Source organism: Salvelinus fontinalis, chromosome 8 (assembly GCF_029448725.1).
Source record: "Salvelinus fontinalis isolate EN_2023a chromosome 8, ASM2944872v1, whole genome shotgun sequence".
Taxonomy (NCBI): domain Eukaryota; kingdom Metazoa; phylum Chordata; class Actinopteri; order Salmoniformes; family Salmonidae; genus Salvelinus; species Salvelinus fontinalis.
In genome coordinates this window covers 48,168,523-48,187,905 of record NC_074672.1, presented here as the reverse complement: position 1 = coordinate 48,187,905, position 19,383 = coordinate 48,168,523, and positions in this window count along the sequence as shown.

The window sequence follows — 19,383 nt, the reverse complement described above, 5'->3', positions numbered from 1 at the left end:
GTTGGACACTAAGAAAGCTTTGTTGTAGAGCATTTAACACAAAATCCAGAGAGGGGCCAGCTGAGTATAAGACTGTATCATCTGAGTTCTGAGTTTATTTTTACAGGGACAGTGCACATTAATCAACGTTTCAGTAGCTTGACAAAGCTTGTTGTTTCAGGGCTCTAGAACAGGAATTACGTAGAAGTAGGGGCCCTCTGAAAAGAGTGGGCCAGCAAACCAGCAAAAAGCGTAAATCGCATACAATGTAATTTTCACATGCAAGGCAGGAACACTTGGGGGTGCAGAATAGAAGAACGATCAAAAACCTCATTATAATGTGGCATCTTAATTCAATTTGAAACTTTTCTTCAACAATGTTTGTTTTATTTCAAAGAAAAGTTTCAAATTAAAATCACACTTTCAATTTATAATAAGATTTATGTTCTCTTTTTTTTTTTGTACTGTGCACAATTCTTTTGCACACAGAAAATACCGCCCTTGATCTTTCCATGTCTCACTGTCATGGGTCATACGGTTCAATTTCCTCAATTTAAATTTCAGGGAAATTTACAGACCTTAGCTTTATTAATCCGACATTTCTGGATGAATTGACCAGCTAATGTCTCTATGTGGTTTATCTCTCTATGGAACAGAATAGGTGTGTGGGTGATTTGCTCTGTCCGCATCAATCCACATGAAAACCCCCTTTGGTTACGAGAAGAACAAGAAGAAGAGAAGCAGAAAACGCTTGATTATAACTGCATTGAGAGATAACGTTCATGTTTTATTTTTTCATATAAAAATACATGTGAATCCAGTGATGCAGATGAGTAAAGTCGTCAATCATCAGGTTAGTAACCAGACACATTCAGTAGATCCTTCAATTATTATTAAAATGACAGTATTGTAGGTAGATCTGACCGGGACTCAAATTCAGATCGGCGATTTGTCAAGCCATCACTGCCAATTTATACACCAAGAGGTCCGATCTTCTTGACGCTACTGTAGGTTAAAGTGGCCACTCTTCCTTCGGGAGAGCGTGTCCCTACGCTTTTCTATAGCAAGTCCTACACATGTACACGCCTCTCCAATGGCCTCACGTGCACCGTGCCACTTCTGACACCAATGAACCAATTCAGGGGATAATCCCGATCGGGACTCGATCCCGTATTTCAAGTTTCAACGTTTATTTGTCACATGCACAGGATACAGAAGGTGTATAACAGTACAGTAAAAGACACTTGTTTTTTTCCAACAATGCCGTATTCCACTATCAAGGTGAGAGGAGATAATATGAAGTATTAATAACAAGTAAGAAAACACACAAGAACTACAAAATAATAAATACTTCTGGGGTAGGGGGGGGTGCAAGCTACAGCATATACAGGGTCAGTGCCAGTACTGTAGTGACAATGTGTAATTTTCACTTTTTAAAATATCAGACTTGAATTGCCCCAACAACAACAACAACACCAACAACAACAACAACAACAACAACACCAACAACAACAACAACAACAACAACAACAACCAGATCAACCATTACAAAAAGGTCTATTACGTTTTGGTTTTTAACAAGAACGTGGTGAACTCTTAGTACACAACTCCAAACTGTTAACACAGCAAGTTATACATTCAAAACGTTTTAGTATTAACGTTGTCTGAAAAAAAAAGAAGAATAATCTCCACACAGCCATTGATCCAAAATCTACATCTGTCTTCAGAAAGAATTCAAACTCCTTTAACTTTATTCAACATGTTCGCCGTGTTACAGCCTGAATTCAAAATGGATTTAATTATTATTTCTCTCCCATCTACACACACACACACACAATACCCCGTAATGAAGTGAAAACATGTTCTTATACATTTTTTGCAAATTTACTGAAAATTAAAAACAGAAAAATATAATTTACAGTGTATTCGGAATTCATTGGTAACACTTGTAGCAGAGCAAGTCTATTCAGACCCAACGACTTTTCCCACATTTTGTTATGTTACAGCCTTTGGGTTTTTTCCCTCATCAATCTACACACAATATCCCATAATGACAAAGCAAAAACCGGTTTTCAGACATTTTTGCTAATTTATTATAAAAAAAAAAAAATCTTGAAATACCACATTTACATAAGTATTCAGACCCATTACTCAGTACTTTGTTGAAGCAGCTTTGGCAGCGATTACAGCCCTCTAGTCTTCTTGGGTATGACGGTATAATCTTGTATTTGGGGAGTTTCTCACATTCTCCTCTGCAGATCCTCTCAAGCTCTGTCAGGTTGGATGGGGAGAGTCACTGCACAGCTATTTTCAAAGAGTTCAATCTTGGTTTCAACAGACCAGAGAATCTTGTTTGTCATGGTCTGAGAGTCCTTTAGATGCCAAGCAGGCTGTCATGTGCCTTTTACTGAGGAGTGGCTTCCGTCTGGCCACTCTACCTTAAAAGCTTGCTTGGTGAAGTGCTGCAGAGATGGAAGGTTCTCCCATCTCCACAGAGGAAATCTGGAGCTCTGTCAGTCACCTCCGTGACCAAGGCCCTTCTCCCCCGACTGCTAAATTTGGCCGGGTGGCCAGCTCTAGGAAGAGTCTTGGTGGTTCCAAACTTCTTCCATTTAAGAATGATGGAGGCCACAGTGTTCCTGGGGACCTTCAATGCTGCAGAAATGTTTTGGTACCCTTCACCAGATCTGTGCCTCAACACAGTCCTGTCTCGGAGCTCAACGGATAATTCCTTTGACCTCATGGATTGGTTTTTGCTCTGACATGCACTGTCAACTGTGGGACCTTACAGGTGTGTGCCTTTTTCAAATCATGTCCAATCAATTGAATTTACCACAGGTGGACACCAATCAAGTTGTAGAAACATTTTAAGGATGATCAATGGAAACAGGATGCACCTGAGCTCAATTTTGAGTCTCATAGCAAAGGGTCTGAATACTGATGTAAATAAGGTAAATCTGTTTTTTATTTTGAATACATTTGCAAACATTTCTAAAAATGTGTTTGTTTTCGCTCTGTCATTATGGCGGTATTGTGATGTCATGATGGGGTGTTGTGATGTCATGATGGGGTGTTGTGATGTCATGATGGGGTGTTGTGATGTCATTATGGCGGTATTGTGATGTCATGATGGGGTGTTGTGATGTCATGATGGGGTGTTGTGATGTCATGATGGGGTGTTGTGATGTCATTATGGTGGTATTGTGATGTCATGATGGGGTGTTGTGATGTCATGATGGGGTGTTGTGATGTCATGATGGGGTGTTGTGATGTCATTATGGCGGTATTGTGATGTCATGATGGGGTGTTGTGATGTCATTACGGCGGTATTGTGATGTCATGATGGGGTGTTGTGATGTCATTATGGCGGTATTGTGATGTCATGATGGGGTGTTGTGATGTCATGATGGCGGTATTGTGATGTCATGATGGGGTGTTGTGATGTCATTATGGCGGTATTGTGATGTCATGATGGGGTGCTGTGATGTCATTATGGCGGTATTGTGATGTCATGATGGGGTGTTGTGATGTCATTACGGCGGTATTGTGATGTCATGATGGGGTGTTGTGATGTCATTACGGCGGTATTGTGATGTCATGATGGGGTGTTGTGATGTCATTATGGCGGTATTGTGATGTCATGATGGGGTGTTGTGATGTCATTATGGCGGTATTGTGATGTCATGATGGGGTGTTGTGATGTCATTATGGCGGTATTGTGATGTCATGATGGGGTGTTGTGATGTCATTACGGCGGTATTGTGATGTCATGATGGGGTGTTGTGATGTCATTACGGCGGTATTGTGATGTCATGATGGGGTGTTGTGATGTTATTACGGCGGTATTGTGATGTCATGATGGGGTGTTGTGATGTCATTACGGCGGTATTGTGATGTCATGATGGGGTGTTGTGATGTCATTATGGCGGTATTGTGATGTCATGATGGGGTGTTGTGATGTCATTACGGCGGTATTGTGATGTCATGATGGGGTGTTGTGATGTCATTACGGCGGTATTGTGATGTCATGATGGGGTGTTGTGATGTCATTATGGCGGTATTGTGATGTCATGATGGGGTGTTGTGATGTCATTATGGCGGTATTGTGATGTCATGATGGGGTGTTGTGATGTCATTACGGCGGTATTGTGATGTCATGATGGGGTGTTGTGATGTCATTATGGCGGTATTGTGATGTCATGATGGGGTGTTGTGATGTCATTACGGCGGTATTGTGATGTCATGATGGGGTGTTGTGATGTCATTATGGCGGTATTGTGATGTCATGATGGGGTGTTGTGATGTCATTACGGCGGTATTGGGCTCCGGGCAGCCGAGCGGAAATGGAGGAAAACTCGCCTCCCTGCGGACCTGGCATCCTTTCACTCCCTCCTCTCTACATTTTCCTCTTCTGTCTCTGCTGCTAAAGCCACTTTCTACCACTCTAAATTCCAAGCATCTGCCTCTAACCCTAGGAAGCTCTTTGCCACCTTCTCCTCCCTCCTGAATCCTCCTCCCCCTCCCCCCCCTCCTCCCTCTCTGCAGACGACTTCGTCAACCATTTTGAAAAGAAGGTCGACGACATCCGATCCTCGTTTGCTAAGTCAAACGACACCGCTGGTTCTGCTCACACTGCCCAACCCTGTGCTTTGACCTCTTTCTCCCCTCTCTCTCCAGATGAAATCTCGCGTCTTGTGACGGCCGGCCGCCCAACAACCTGCCCGCTTGACCCTATCCCTTCCTCTCTTCTCCAGACCATTTCCGGAGACCTTCTACCTTACCTCACCTCGCTCATCAACTCATCCTTGACCGCTGGCTACGTCCCTTCCGTCTTCAAGAGAGCGAGAGTTGCACCCCTTCTGAAAAAACCTACACTCGATCCCTCCGATGTCAACAACTACAGACCAGTATCCCTTCTTTCTTTTCTCTCCAAAACTCTTGAACGTGCCGTCCTTGGCCAGCTCTCCTGCTATCTCTCTCAGAATGACCTTCTTGATCCAAATCAGTCAGGTTTCAAGACTAGTCACTCAACTGAGACTGCTCTTCTCTGTATCACGGAGGCGCTCCGCACTGCTAAAGCTAACTCTCTCTCCTCTGCTCTCATCCTTCTAGACCTATCGGCTGCCTTCGATACTGTGAACCATCAGATCCTCCTCTCCACCCTCTCCGAGTTGGGCATCTCCGGCGCGGCCCACGCTTGGATTGCGTCCTACCTGACAGGTCGCTCCTACCAGGTGGCGTGGCGAGAATCTGTCTCCTCACCACGCGCTCTCACCACTGGTGTCCCCCAGGGCTCTGTTCTAGGCCCTCTCCTATTCTCGCTATACACCAAGTCACTTGGCTCTGTCATAACCTCACATGGTCTCTCCTATCATTGCTATGCAGACGACACACAATTAATCTTCTCCTTTCCCCCTTCTGATGACCAGGTGGTGAATCGCATCTCTGCATGTCTGGCAGACATATCAGTGTGGATGACGGATCACCACCTCAAGCTGAACCTCGGCAAGACGGAGCTGCTCTTCCTCCCGGGGAAGGACTGTCCGTTCCATGATCTCGCCATCACGGTTGACAACTCCATTGTGTCCTCCTCCCAGAGCGCTAAGAACCTTGGCGTGATCCTGGACAACACCCTGTCGTTCTCCACCAACATCAAGGCGGTGGCCCGTTCCTGTAGGTTCATGCTCTACAACATCCGCAGAGTACGACCCTGCCTCACACAGGAAGCGGCGCAGGTCCTAATCCAGGCACTTGTCATCTCCCGTCTGGATTACTGCAACTCGCTGTTGGCTGGGCTCCCTGCCTGTGCCATTAAACCCCTACAACTCATCCAGAACGCCGCAGCCCGTCTGGTGTTCAACCTTCCCAAGTTCTCTCACGTCACCCCGCTCCTCCGCTCTCTCCACTGGCTTCCAGTTGAAGCTCGCATCCGCTACAAGACCATGGTGCTTGCCTACGGAGCTGTGAGGGGAACGGCACCTCAGTACCTTCAGGCTCTGATCAGGCCCTACACCCAAACAAGGGCACTGCGTTCATCCACCTCTGGCCTGCTCGCCTCCCTACCACTGAGGAAGTACAGTTCCCGCTCAGCCCAGTCAAAACTGTTCGCTGCTCTGGCACCCCAATGGTGGAACAAACTCCCTCACGACGCCAGGACAGCGGAGTCAATCACCACCTTCCGGAGACACCTGAAACCCCACCTCTTCAAGGAATACCTAGGATAAAGCAATCCTTCTGCCCCCCCCCCCCCCCCCCCCAAAAGATTTAGATGCACTATTGTAAAGTGGCTGTTCCACTGGATGTCATTAGGTGAATGCACCAATTTGTAAGTCGCTCTGGATAAGAGCGTCTGCTAAATGACTTAAATGTAAATGTAAATGTATTGTGATGTCATGATGGGGTGTTGTGATGTCATTACGGCGGTATTGTGATGTCATGATGGGGTGTTGTGATGTCATTATGGCGGTATTGTGATGTCATGATGGGGTGTTGTGATGTCATTATGGCGGTATTGTGATGTCATGATGGGGTGTTGTGATGTCATTACGGCGGTATTGTGATGTCATGATGGGGTGTTGTGATGTCATTACGGCGGTATTGTGATGTCATTATGGCGGTATTGTGATGTCGTTATGGCGGTATTGTGATGTTAAGTTGATGAGGAAAATGTTGTGTTTGATCCATTCTAGAATAAGGCTGTAACGTAACAAAATGTGGAAACGGGTCAAGGGGTCTGAATACTTTCTGAATGCTCTGTACTTAAGGAATCACCTTCAGCAAGTCTCTAAGAGCTTTTCATACCTACCTTTTTCATACACCCCCCCCCCCCCCCCCCCCCCCACAGGGTCTTGCGGTCGAGGATGGTGGGTCCAGAACTGTCAAGCCAACACCTTAACCGATCCTCTTGATGAGGCTGCTAGGCGTTGGGTTAAGGTCGCTACAATATTACCAAGATCATTAGTTGGGTTACCATGGAGAGGTAGTGACTGAAGACATAGACTCTCTCCTACCTCGCCAACGTAATGAGCTTCTCTAATCTTTGACTGACAGACACACACACACACACACACACACACACACACACACACACACTCTTGTCTGGGCGGCTGAAACAAAGGCATTAACAGGGCAGATTATCCCCCACAGTGCGGTAAGAGTAATTAACTCAGTGTACTTTACTTTCCTCAGTCGTTCATCACAGACACGTCTATTTCTATTTCTGAAACTCACAGAGAAGATCTAGATTTTAAAAATGATTTGAAGTTGTTGTTTACAGATTGGAACACCTGTTGTTCCACAATGAGTGATGCCGGTCAGGGCGGGCCGGTGGGTGTCCTAATGATGGCCCCAGGGCGTACTGGTGGGTGTCCTAATGATGGCCCCAGGGCGTGCTGGTGGGTGTCCTAATGATGGCCTCAAGGCGGGCCGGTGGGTGTCCTAATGATGGCCCCAGGGCGTGCTGGTGGGTGTCCTAATGATGGCCCCAGGGCGTGACGGCGGGTGTCTTAATGATGGCCCCAGGGCGGGCCGGTGGGTGTCCTAATGATGGCCCCAGGGCGTGGTGGTGGGTGTCCTAATGATGGCCCCAGGGCGTGACGGTGGGTGTCCTAATAATGGCTCGAGGGCGTGGTGGTGGGTGTCCTAATGATGGCCCCAGGGCGTGGTGGTGGGTGTCCTAATGATGGCTCCAGGGCGTGGTGGTGGGTGTCCTAATGATGGCCCCAGGGCGTGGTGGTGGGTGTCCTAATGATGGCTCCAGGGCGTGGTGGTGGGTGTCTTAATGATGGCCCCAGGGCGTGACGGTGGGTGTCCTAATGATGGCTCCAGGGCGTGGTGGTCGGTGTCTTAATGATGGCCCCAGGGCGTACTGGTGGGAGTCCTAATGATGGCCCCAGGGCGTGCTGGTGGGTGTCCTAATGATGGCCCCAGGGCGTACTGGTGGGTGTCCTAATGATGGCCCCAGGGCGTGACGGTGGGTGTCCTAATGATGGCCCCAGGGCGTACTGGTGGGAGTCCTAATGATGGCCCCAGGGCGTGCTGGTGGGTGTCCTAATGATGGCCCCAGGGCGTACTGGTGGGTGTCCTAATGATGGCCCCAGGGCGTGACGGTGGGTGTCCTAATGATGGCTCCAGGGCGTGCTGGTGGGTGTCTTAATGATGGCCCCAGGGCGTGACGGTGGGTGTCCTAATGATGGCCCCAGGGCGTACTGGTGGGTGTCCTAATGATGGCCCCAGGGCGTACTGGTGGGTATCCTAATGATGGCCCCAGGGCGTGACGGTGGGTGTCCTAATGATGGCCCCAGGGCGTGCTGGTGGGTGTCCTAATGATGGCTCCAGGGCGTGCTGGTGGGTGTCTTAATGATGGCCCCAGGGCGTGACGGTGGGTGTCCTAATGATGGCCTCAAGGCGGGCCGGTGGGTGTCCTAATGATGGCCCCAGGGCGTGCTGGTGGGTGTCCTAATGATGGCCCCAGGGCGTGACGGCGGGTGTCTTAATGATGGCCCCAGGGCGTGCTGGTGGGTGTCTTAATGATGGCCCCAGGGCGGGCCGGTGGGTGTCCTAATGATGGCCCCAGGGCGTGGTGGTGGGTGTCCTAATGATGGCCCCAGGGCGTGACGGTGGGTGTCCTAATAATGGCTCGAGGGCGTGGTGGTGGGTGTCCTAATGATGGCCCCAGGGCGTGGTGGTGGGTGTCCTAATGATGGCTCCAGGGCGTGGTGGTGGGTGTCCTAATGATGGCCCCAGGGCGTGGTGGTGGGTGTCCTAATGATGGCTCCAGGGCGTGGTGGTGGGTGTCTTAATGATGGCCCCAGGGCGTGACGGTGGGTGTCCTAATGATGGCTCCAGGGCGTGGTGGTCGGTGTCTTAATGATGGCCCCAGGGCGTACTGGTGGGAGTCCTAATGATGGCCCCAGGGCGTGCTGGTGGGTGTCCTAATGATGGCCCCAGGGCGTACTGGTGGGTGTCCTAATGATGGCCCCAGGGCGTGACGGTGGGTGTCCTAATGATGGCCCCAGGGCGTACTGGTGGGAGTCCTAATGATGGCCCCAGGGCGTGCTGGTGGGTGTCCTAATGATGGCCCCAGGGCGTACTGGTGGGTGTCCTAATGATGGCCCCAGGGCGTGACGGTGGGTGTCCTAATGATGGCTCCAGGGCGTGCTGGTGGGTGTCTTAATGATGGCCCCAGGGCGTGACGGTGGGTGTCCTAATGATGGCCCCAGGGCGTACTGGTGGGTGTCCTAATGATGGCCCCAGGGCGTACTGGTGGGTATCCTAATGATGGCCCCAGGGCGTGACGGTGGGTGTCCTAATGATGGCCCCAGGGCGTGCTGGTGGGTGTCCTAATGATGGCTCCAGGGCGTGCTGGTGGGTGTCTTAATGATGGCCCCAGGGCGTGACGGTGGGTGTCCTAATGATGACCCCAGGGCGTGACGGTGGATGTCCTAATGATGGCCCCAGGGCGTGACGGTGGGTGTCTTAATGATGGCCCCAGGGCGTGACGGTGGGTGTCTTAATGATGGCCCCAGGGCGTGGTGGTGGGTGTCCTAATGATGGCCCCAGGGCGTGCTGGTGGGTGTCTTAATGATGGCCCCAGGGCGTGACGGTGGGTGTCTTAATGATGACCCCAGGGCGTGCTGGTGGGTGTCTTAACGATGGCCCCAGGGAGTACTGGTGGGTGTCTTAATGATGGCCCCAGGGCGTGACGGTGGGTGTCCTAATGATGCCCCCAGGGCGTGCCGGAGGGTGTCCTAATGATGCCCACAACCTTTTCATCAGTGGAAGGAATGGTACAATCGTTCAGAAGCTCTTCAACCTTAAGGAGATTGAGTTTTTCTCTCGTTAGTGCAGCTTGTAATCACAGTGGCAACTAAGAAGAGAACAGAACGTGACCAATCACAGCGGAGACTTGAGTGAAGAAAATGAACAATCAGAGCGTAGACATAAGAAGAGAGCAGAAAGTGACCAATCAATTCTTGTTAGATCAAGTTGTGCTAATGTCTATGTAGGTGGGTCGCCCAGCCACTAAGGAGTTGGACCTGTAGCTGAAAGGTTGTAGGTGGGTCGCCCAGCCACTAAGGAGTTGGACCTGTAGCTGAAAGGTTGCCTGTTTGAATCCTGGGCCGGGCGCTGGAAAAAAGACAGGTTGACGTTTATTGGGATGAATCTTGACCTGGAGGCAGAGCTGAGTGGTTTCTGCTAGATGAGCCAGCCGCGAGGTCAAAATTGGCTATATAATTTAGTAAACATTTTATGAAAACAAAAATACCTTTTTTGGTCGTAATTGAACATTAGGGTTAGACATAAGGTTAGCAGTGTGGTTAAGGTTAGGGTTACGGTTAGATTTCAAATCTGATTTGATGACTTTGTGGATGTTCCAGCTAGTGACCACCCTGCAGAGCTGCCTCCAGGACATGAGTCGTCCCAATAAATGCCAACTTGGGTCAAAAAGGGGTGAAATTGATCTGTCAACTGGAGGGCTGCTGGGTTCACATCCTAACAATAATCGGGCCCTTGAGCAAGGCCCTTAAGCCCACAACATGCTCTCCATCCAGGGCTGCTGGGTTCATATCCTAACAGCAAATCGGGCACTTGAGCAAGGCCCTTAAACCCACAACATGCTCTCCATCCAGGGCTGCTGCACTGCAGCTTCACCCTGTGCTCCTCTCAACTGTGTGTCTGTGTAGTTTTCGAAATGAAGACAAATTTCAGTTATTCGTCGTAACCACGGACCGTAGCTATGGACAATACAGCTGTACAAAACCCGATTCATTTGGCAGCGTTATTTTACATGCATGTGTGCTAAGGTGCAGAGAATCAGAGCAGGTGGTCAGGCCAGTACAAGTGTTCAGCAGTCTAATGGCTTGTAGATAGAAACTGTTTCTGAAACCTGTTGGTATCAGACATGCTCCGATACCGTCTGCCCGACGGTAATGGAGAGAACAGCTTGTGGCTGGGCTGTGAGGGCTGTGAGGGCTGTGAGGGCTGTGAGGGGTGTGAGGGGTGTGTGGGGTGTGTGGGGCTGTGAGGGCTGTGAGGGGTGTGAGGGGTGTGAGGGCTGTGAGGGGTGTGAGGGCTGTGAGGGGTGTGAGGGGTGTGAGGGGCTGTGAGGGCTGTGAGGGGTGTGAGGGGTGTGAGGGGTGTGAGGGGTGTGAGGGCTGTGAGGGGTGTGAGGGCTGTGAGGGCTGTGAGGGGTGTGAGGGCTGTGAGGGGTGTGAGGGGTGTGAGGGCTGTGAGGGCTGTGAGGGGTGTGAGGGGTGTGAGGGGTGTGAGGGCTGTGAGGGCTGTGAGGGCTGTGAGGGCTGTGAGGGCTGTGAGGGCTGTGAGGGCTGTGAGGGCTGTGAGGGGTGTGAGGGGTGTGAGGGCTGTGAGGGGTGTGAGGGGTAGGAGGGCTGTGAGGGCTGTGAGGGCTGTGAGGGGTGTGAGGGCTGTGAGGGGTGTGAGGGCTGTGAGGGCTGTGAGGGGTGTGAGGGGTGTGAGGGCTGTGAGGGGTGTGAGGGCTGTGAGGGGTGTGAGGGCTGTGAGGGCTGTGAGGGCTGTGAGGGGTGTGAGGGCTGTGAGGGGTGTGAGGGCTGTGAGGGGTGTGAGGGGTGTGAGGGCTGTGAGGGGTGTGAGGGCTGTGAGGGGTGTGAGGGCTGTGAGGGGTGTGAGGGCTGTGAGGGGTGTGAGGGCTGTGAGGGGTGTGAGGGCTGTGAGGGGTGTGAGGGGTGTGAGGGGTGTGAGGGCTGTGAGGGCTGTGAGGGCTGTGAGGGCTGTGAGGGGTGTGAGGGCTGTGAGGGCTGTGAGGGGTGTGAGGGCTGTGAGGGGTGTGAGGGGTGTGAGGGGTGTGAGGGGTGTGAGGGCTGTGAGGGGTGTGAGGGGTGTGAGGGGTGTGAGGGGTGTGAGGGGTGTGAGGGCTGTGAGGGGTGTGAGGGCTGTGAGGGGTGTGAGGGGTGTGAGGGGTGTGAGGGGTGTGAGGGGTGTGAGGGCTGTGAGGGGTGTGAGGGGTGTGAGGGGTGTGAGGGCTGTGAGGGGTGTGAGGGCTGTGAGGGCTGTGAGGGGTGTGAGGGGTGTGAGGGGTGTGAGGGGTGTGAGGGCTGTGAGGGGTGTGAGGGGTGTGAGGGCTGTGAGGGGTGTGAGGGGTGTGAGGGGTGTGAGGGGTGTGAGGGGTGTGAGGGCTGTGAGGGGTGTGAGGGCTGTGAGGGCTGTGAGGGGTGTGAGGGCTGTGAGGGGTGTGAGGGGTGTGAGGGGTGTGAGGGGTGTGAGGGCTGTGAGGGCTGTGAGGGCTGTGAGGGCTGTGAGGGCTGTGAGGGGTGTGAGGGCTGTGAGGGCTGTGAGGGCTGTGAGGGGTGTGAGGGGTGTGAGGGGTGTGAGGGCTGTGAGGGGTGTGAGGGCTGTGAGGGGTGTGAGGGGTGTGAGGGCTGTGAGGGGTGTGAGGGCTGTGAGGGCTGTGAGGGGTGTGAGGGCTGTGAGGGCTGTGAGGGCTGTGAGGGCTGTGAGGGGTGTGAGGGCTGTGAGGGGTGTGAGGGCTGTGAGGGCTGTGAGGGGTGTGAGGGGTGTGAGGGCTGTGAGGGGTGTGAGGGGTGTGAGGGGTGTGAGGGGTGTGAGGGGTGTGAGGGCTGTGAGGGGTGTGAGGGCTGTGAGGGGTGTGAGGGGTGTGAGGGGTGTGAGGGGTGTGAGGGGTGTGAGGGCTGTGAGGGGTGTGAGGGTGTGAGGGGTGTGAGGGTGTGAGGGGTGTGAGGGCTGTGAGGGGTGTGAGGGCTGTGAGGGGTGTGAGGGCTGTGAGGGGTGTGAGGGGTGTGAGGGGTGTGAGGGCTGTGAGGGGTGTGAGGGGTGTGAGGGCTGTGAGGGGTGTGAGGGGTGTGAGGGGTGTGAGGGGTGTGAGGGCTGTGAGGGCTGTGAGGGGTGTGAGGGGTGTGAGGGGTCCTTGATGATGTTGCGTGATTCCCTCAGGCACCGTTTCGAGTCGATGTCACGGTCCCAGTCTTCACCGCCCACTGGAGGGCCTTGCTGTCGTGGACGGAGCAATTTGCATACCAGGGCCTTGATGCAACCGGTCAGGATTCTCTCAATTTTTTTTATTTATTTCACCTTTATTTAACCAGGTAGGCTAGTTGAGAACAAGTTCTCATTTGCAACTGCGACCTGGCCAAGATAAAGCATAGCAGTGTGAACAGACAACAACACTGAGTTACACATGGAGTAAACAATAAACAAGTCAATAACATGGTAGAAAAAAGAGAATCTATATACAATGTGTGCAAAAGGCATGAGGAGGTAGGCAATAAATAGGCCATAGGAGTGAATAATTACAATTTAGCAGATTAACACTGGGGTGATAAATCATCAGATGATCATGTGCAAATAGAGATACTGGTGTGCAAAAGAGCAGAAAAGTAAATAAATGAAAACAGTATGGGGATGAGGTAGGTAAATTGGGTGGGTTATATACCGATGGACTAAGTACAGCTGCAGCGATCGGTTAGCTGCTCAGATAGCAGATGTTTAAAGTTGTTGAGGGAGATAAAAGTCTCCAACTTCAGAGATTTTTGCAATTCGTTCCAGTCGCAGGCAGCAGAGAACTGGAAGGAAAGGCGGCCAAATGAGGTTTTGGCTTTAGGGATGATCAGTGAGATACACCTGCTGGAGCGCGTGCTACGGGTGGGTGTAGCCATCGTGACCAGTGAACTGAGATAAGGCGGCACTTTACCTAGCATAGCCTTGTAGATGACCTGGAGCCAGTGGGTCTGACGACGAACATGTAGCGAGGGCCAGCCGACTAGGGCATACAGGTCGCAGTGGTGGGTCGTATAAGGTGCTTTAGTAACAAAACGGATGGCACTGTGATAAACTGCATCCAGTTTGCTGAGTAGAGTATTGGAAGCTATTTTGTAGATGACATCGCCGAAGTCGAGGATCGGTAGGATAGTCAGTTTTACTAGGGTAAGTTTCGCGGCGTGAGTGAAGGAGGCTTTGTTGCGAAATAGAAAGCCGACTCTCGATTTGATTTTGGATTGGAGATGTTTGATATGAGTCTGGAAGGAGAGTTTGCAGTCTAGCCAGACACCTAGGTACTTATAGATGTCCAAATATTCTAGGTCGGAACCATCCAGGGTGGTGATGCTAGTCGGGCGTGCGGGTGCAGGCAGCGAACGGTTGAAAAGCATGCATTTGGTTTTACTAGCGTTTAAGAGCAGTTGGAGGCCACGGAAGGAGTGTTGTATGGCATTGAAGCTCGTTTGGAGGTTAGATAGCACAGTGTTCAAGGAAGGGCCAGAAGTATACAGAATGGTGTCGTCTGCGTAGAGGTGGATCAGGGAATCGCCCGCAGCAAGAGCAACATCATTGATATATACAGAGAAAAGAGTCGGCCCAAGAATTGAACCCTGTGGTACCCCCATAGAGACTGCCAGGGGACCGGACAACATGCCCTCCGATTTGACACACTGAACTCTGTCTGCGAAGTAGTTGGTGAACCAGGCAAGGCAGTCATTAGAAAAACCGAGGCTACTGAGTCTGCCGATAAGAATATGGTGAATGACAGAGTCGAAAGCCTTGGCCAGGTCGATGAAGACGGCTGCACAGTACTGTCTTTTATCGATGCCGGTTATGATATCGTTTAGTACCTTGAGCGTGGCTGAGGTGCACCCGTGACCGGCTCGGAAACCGGATTGCACAGCGGAGAAGGTACGGTGGGATTCGAGATGGTCAGTGATCTGTTTGTTGACTTGGCTTTCGAAGACCTTAGATAGGCAGGGCAGGATGGATATAGGTCTGTAACAGTTTGGATCCAGGGTGTCTCCCCCTTTGAAGAGGGGGATGACCGTGGCAGCTTTCCAATCCTTGGGGATCTCAGATGATACGAAGGAGAGGTTGAACAGGCTGGTAATAGGGGGTGCGACAATGGCGGCGGACAGTTTCAGAAATAGGGGGTCCAGATTGTCAAGCCCAGCTGATTTGTATGGGTCCAGGTTTTGCAGCTCTTTCAGAACATCTGCTATCTGGATATGGGTAAAGGAGAAGCTGGGGAGGCTTGGGCGAGTAGCAGCGGGGGGGGCGGAGCTGTTGGCCAGGGTTGGAGTAGCCAGGAGGAAGGCATGGCCATGCTTGTTGAAGTCTTCGATTATCACGGATTTATCGGTGGTGACCGTGTTACCTATCCTCAGTGCAGTGGGCAGCTGGGAGGAGGTGCTCTTGTTCTCCATGGAGTTTACAGTGTCCCAGAACTTTTTGGAGTTAGAGCTACAGGATGCAAATTTCTGCTTGAAAAAGCTGGCCTTTGCTTTCCTGACTGACTGCGTGTATTGGTTCCTGACTTCCCTGAACAGTTGCATATCGCGGGGACTATTCGATGCTATTGCAGTTCGCCACAGGATGTTTTTGTGCTGGTCGAGGGCAGTCAGGTCTGGAGTGAACCAAGGGCTATATCTGTTCTTAGTTCTGCATTTTTTGAACGGAGCATGCTTGTCTAAGATGGTGAGGAAGTTACTTTTAAAGAATGACCAGGCATCCTCAACTGACGGGATAAGGTCAATATCCTTCCAGGATACCCGGGCCAGGTCGATTAGAAAGGCCTGCTCGCAGAAGTGTTTTAGGGAGCATTTGACAGTGATGAGGGGTGGTCGTTTGACCGCGGACCCGTAGCGGATACAGGCAATGAGGCAGTGATCGCTGAGATCCTGATTGAAGACAGCAGAGGTGTATTTGGAGGTCAGGATAATGTCTATTAGGGTGCCCATGTTTACGGATTTAGGGTTGTACCTGGTGGGTTCCTTGATGATTTGTGTGAGATTGAGGGCATCTAGCTTAGATTGTAGGACTGCCGGGGTGTTAAGCATATCCCAGTTTAGGTCACCTAACAGAACAAACTCTGAAGCTAGATGGGAGGCGATCAATTCACAGATGGTGTCCAGGGCACAGCTGGGAGCTGAGGGGGGTCGGTAGCAGGCGGCAACAGTGAGAGACTTATTTCTGGAGAGATTCATTTTTAAAATTAGAAGTTCGAACTGTTTGGGCATAGACCTGGAAAGTATGACAGAACTTTGCTGGCTATCTCTGCAGTAGATTGCAACTCCTCCCCCTTTGACAGTTCTATCTTGATGGAAAGTGTTATAGTTGGGTATGGAAATCTCAGAATTTTTGGTGGCCTTCCTAAGCCAGGATTCAGACACGGCAAGGACATCAGGGTTGGCAGAGTGTGCTAAAGCAGTGAGTAAAACAATCTTAGGGAGGAGGCTTCTGATGTTGACATGCATGAAACCAAGGCTTTTTCAATCACAGAAGTCAACAAATGAGGGTGACTGGGGACATGCAGGGCCTGGGTTTACCTCCACATCACCCGAGGAACAGAGGAGTAGTAGGATGAGGGTGCGGCTAAAGGCTATCAAAACTGTTCGCCTAGAGCGTTGGGGACAAGGAATAAAAGGAGCAGATTTCTTGGCGTGGTAGAATAGATTCAGGGCATAATGTGCAGACAGGGGTATGGTGGGGTGTGGGTACAGCGGAGGTAAGCCCAGGCACTGGGTGATGATAAGAGAGATTGTATCTCTGGACATGCTGGTTATAATGGGTGAGGTCACCGCATGTGTGGGAGGTGGGACAAAGGAGGTATCAGAGGTATTAGGAGTGGAACTACGGGCTCCATTGTGAACTGAAACAATGATAACTAACCTGAACAACAGTATACAAGGCATATTGATATTTGAGAGAGACATACAGTAAGGCATAAAGTAATTGCAGGTCTTGATTGGGAGAGCTAGCTAAAACAACAGGTGAGACAACAGCAGCTAGTCAGCTAACACAACTACAGCAGGTAAAATGGTGATGACTAGGCAGAGAGGTTCGGATTAACTACACCCAGAGCCTGGGTTCGCGGCTGGGGCCGACAGATAAACACAAATAAACAGAATGGAGTACCGTGATTAATGGACAGTCCAGCAGGCATCAGCTATGTAGCCAAGTGATCATAGTGTCCAGGGGGCAGCAGTAGATGGAACAGGGAAGCCGTCACTACGCTAGCACGCGGTGTTTAAAGTTATTAGCCCGGGGGTGGTCTGCTCAGACGGAGGCCGGTTGAGGGCACAGCGGATGGAGTATTCGTCGGCAGACCAGACGTGGTGGTGCGTGTGTCGACAGAGAATCCAAGCCAGATGGCGAAAGAGGTATTGTAGAATTTTGTTTGGAAGGTATAATCGAATTAAAAGTCGAAAAGAGATAGATTTTTTTTTTTATATATACAAAAAATACGAAAAATACTAAAGTACACGAGAGGACGGACAAAACACGCCTACACTGCTACGCCATCTTGGATCGATGGTGCAGCGGTAGTAATTGGAGAGGACCTGAGGCAGTATGCCGAATTTCTTCAGTCACCTTCGGAAGTAGAGGTGCTGTTGCGCCCTCTTGACAAGAGTGGTGGTGTTGATCAATGACAAGTCCTTAGTGATGTGGACGCAGAGAAACGTAAAATGTTTGACTTTCCCTACTGCTGATGCCATTGATGTGGATCTGGCCATGTTCCCTCCTCTGAGGACGCCATCTGGGCTGGCTGCTTTTTTGAGTATTCACTCTTTCGAGAGTTTTCCTTACGTCAGCCTTGGAAAGTGAAAGCACCTGGCCGTCCAGGGTAACAAGAGTTTTCCTGGACGGCTCGGTATTGTCTGCCTCGAAGCGAGCGTAGAATGTGTTTAGCTCGTCTGGGAATGAGGCTTGGTAGGCACCACATAGCTGGATTCCCCTTTGTAGTCTTTGATAGTCTGTTATCCTTGCAACATGCAACGCAAGTCTGAGTGGTCAAACATTAATTCAAGATTGAGTCTGTATTGTCTTTTTGCTAATGGTTTTGCGGAGCTCGTACCTGCTTGCCTTGTACGTGTTCGCTGCCACGAGTCATCAGGGTTCGTTCTGCTGACATTGAATGCTGCAGTATGGGATCTCAACATGGTACGGATTTCTCCTTTCATCCAAGGTTTTTGGTTGGGGTATGTCCGGAATGTTATTGTGAGTACCACATAATTTCCTAATGAAGCCTGTGACTTAAAGATGTATATTCCTTAATGTTGATGGATGAGTCATGGGTGGATGAATCTTTGAACATACACTATATATACAAATGTGTGTGTACACCCCTTCAAATGATTAGATTTGGGTATTTCAGCCACACCCATTGCGGGCGTGGGATGGCATTGTACGTGTTATGGATGTTTGTGTACATATGATCAAGCACACTGGATCCTCCTGTGGGGCAGGAGACATGTTGGTGATATTTTGGGGGAAATGGTTGGAGACTTGGAGCATGGATTATATGGTAGCTTTCCAAATAGCACACTATTCCCTATATCGTGCACTTCATTTAACCAGAGTAGTGAACTACTTTTGACCTGGGCCACCATTTTGGGAATATTGTGCTATTTTGACACACAGTTGTGAAAGTAATTGACATTCATTAATTAAAGCTCCTCTGGTAAAGGAAAACTACGTGAGATTTTGATTGATTTATATAGGAGGGTAATTTGACCCCAGAGTCGGAAAGAGCGGCGATGTAATGAGAGACACTATTGTCTGATTGTCTGGACAGTTATCCACATTTTCTTTGATCATCAGACAGACTCACTATCCTGGAAGAGATTATCTCAGACAGACTCACTATCCTGGAAGAGATTATCTCAGACAGAGTCACTATCCTGGCAGAGATTATCTCAGACAGACTCACTATCCTGGAAGAGATTATCTCAGACAGAGTCACTATCCTGGCAGAGATTATCTCAGACAGACTCACTATCCTGGAAGAGATTATCTCAGACACTCACTCTCCTGGAAAAGTGATTATCTCAACAGCACACAGTATGGCTGCATTTATAGCTGTGGTAGTATGGTTGTTGAAATCTTTGAAAGCCTATTTTGGTATTTGGTATTTTATTAGGATCCCCATTAGCTGCTGCAAAAGCAGCAGCTACTCTTCCTGGCGTCCACACGAAACATGAAACATGACATAATACAGAACATCAATAGACAAGAACAGCTCAAGGACAGAACTACATCAGTTTTGGGGCAGTGCACAACTGGCCCAGCATCTTCCGGGTTAGGGGAGGGTTTGGCCGGGCAGGGATGTCCTTGTCCCATCGCGCACAAAAAAACGCAGCTGGCTTCCGGGTTAAGTGGGCATTGTGTCAAGAAGCAGTAAGGCTTGGTTGGGTTGTGTTTAGGAGAACGCACGGTGTTCACACACAAAAGAAAAAAAATAACTACAATTTAAAAAATCTATTTTAAAAAAGGCACACGTTGCGTTCATATCAATACCAATACAAACTATTAAACCAGGAAGTTGTCTAAAAGGGATTTGCTATTTTGTTAGGATCCCCATATTTTATTCTATATTTTTACGTTTATATAACTAGGTAAGTCAGTTAAGAACACATTCTTATTTAC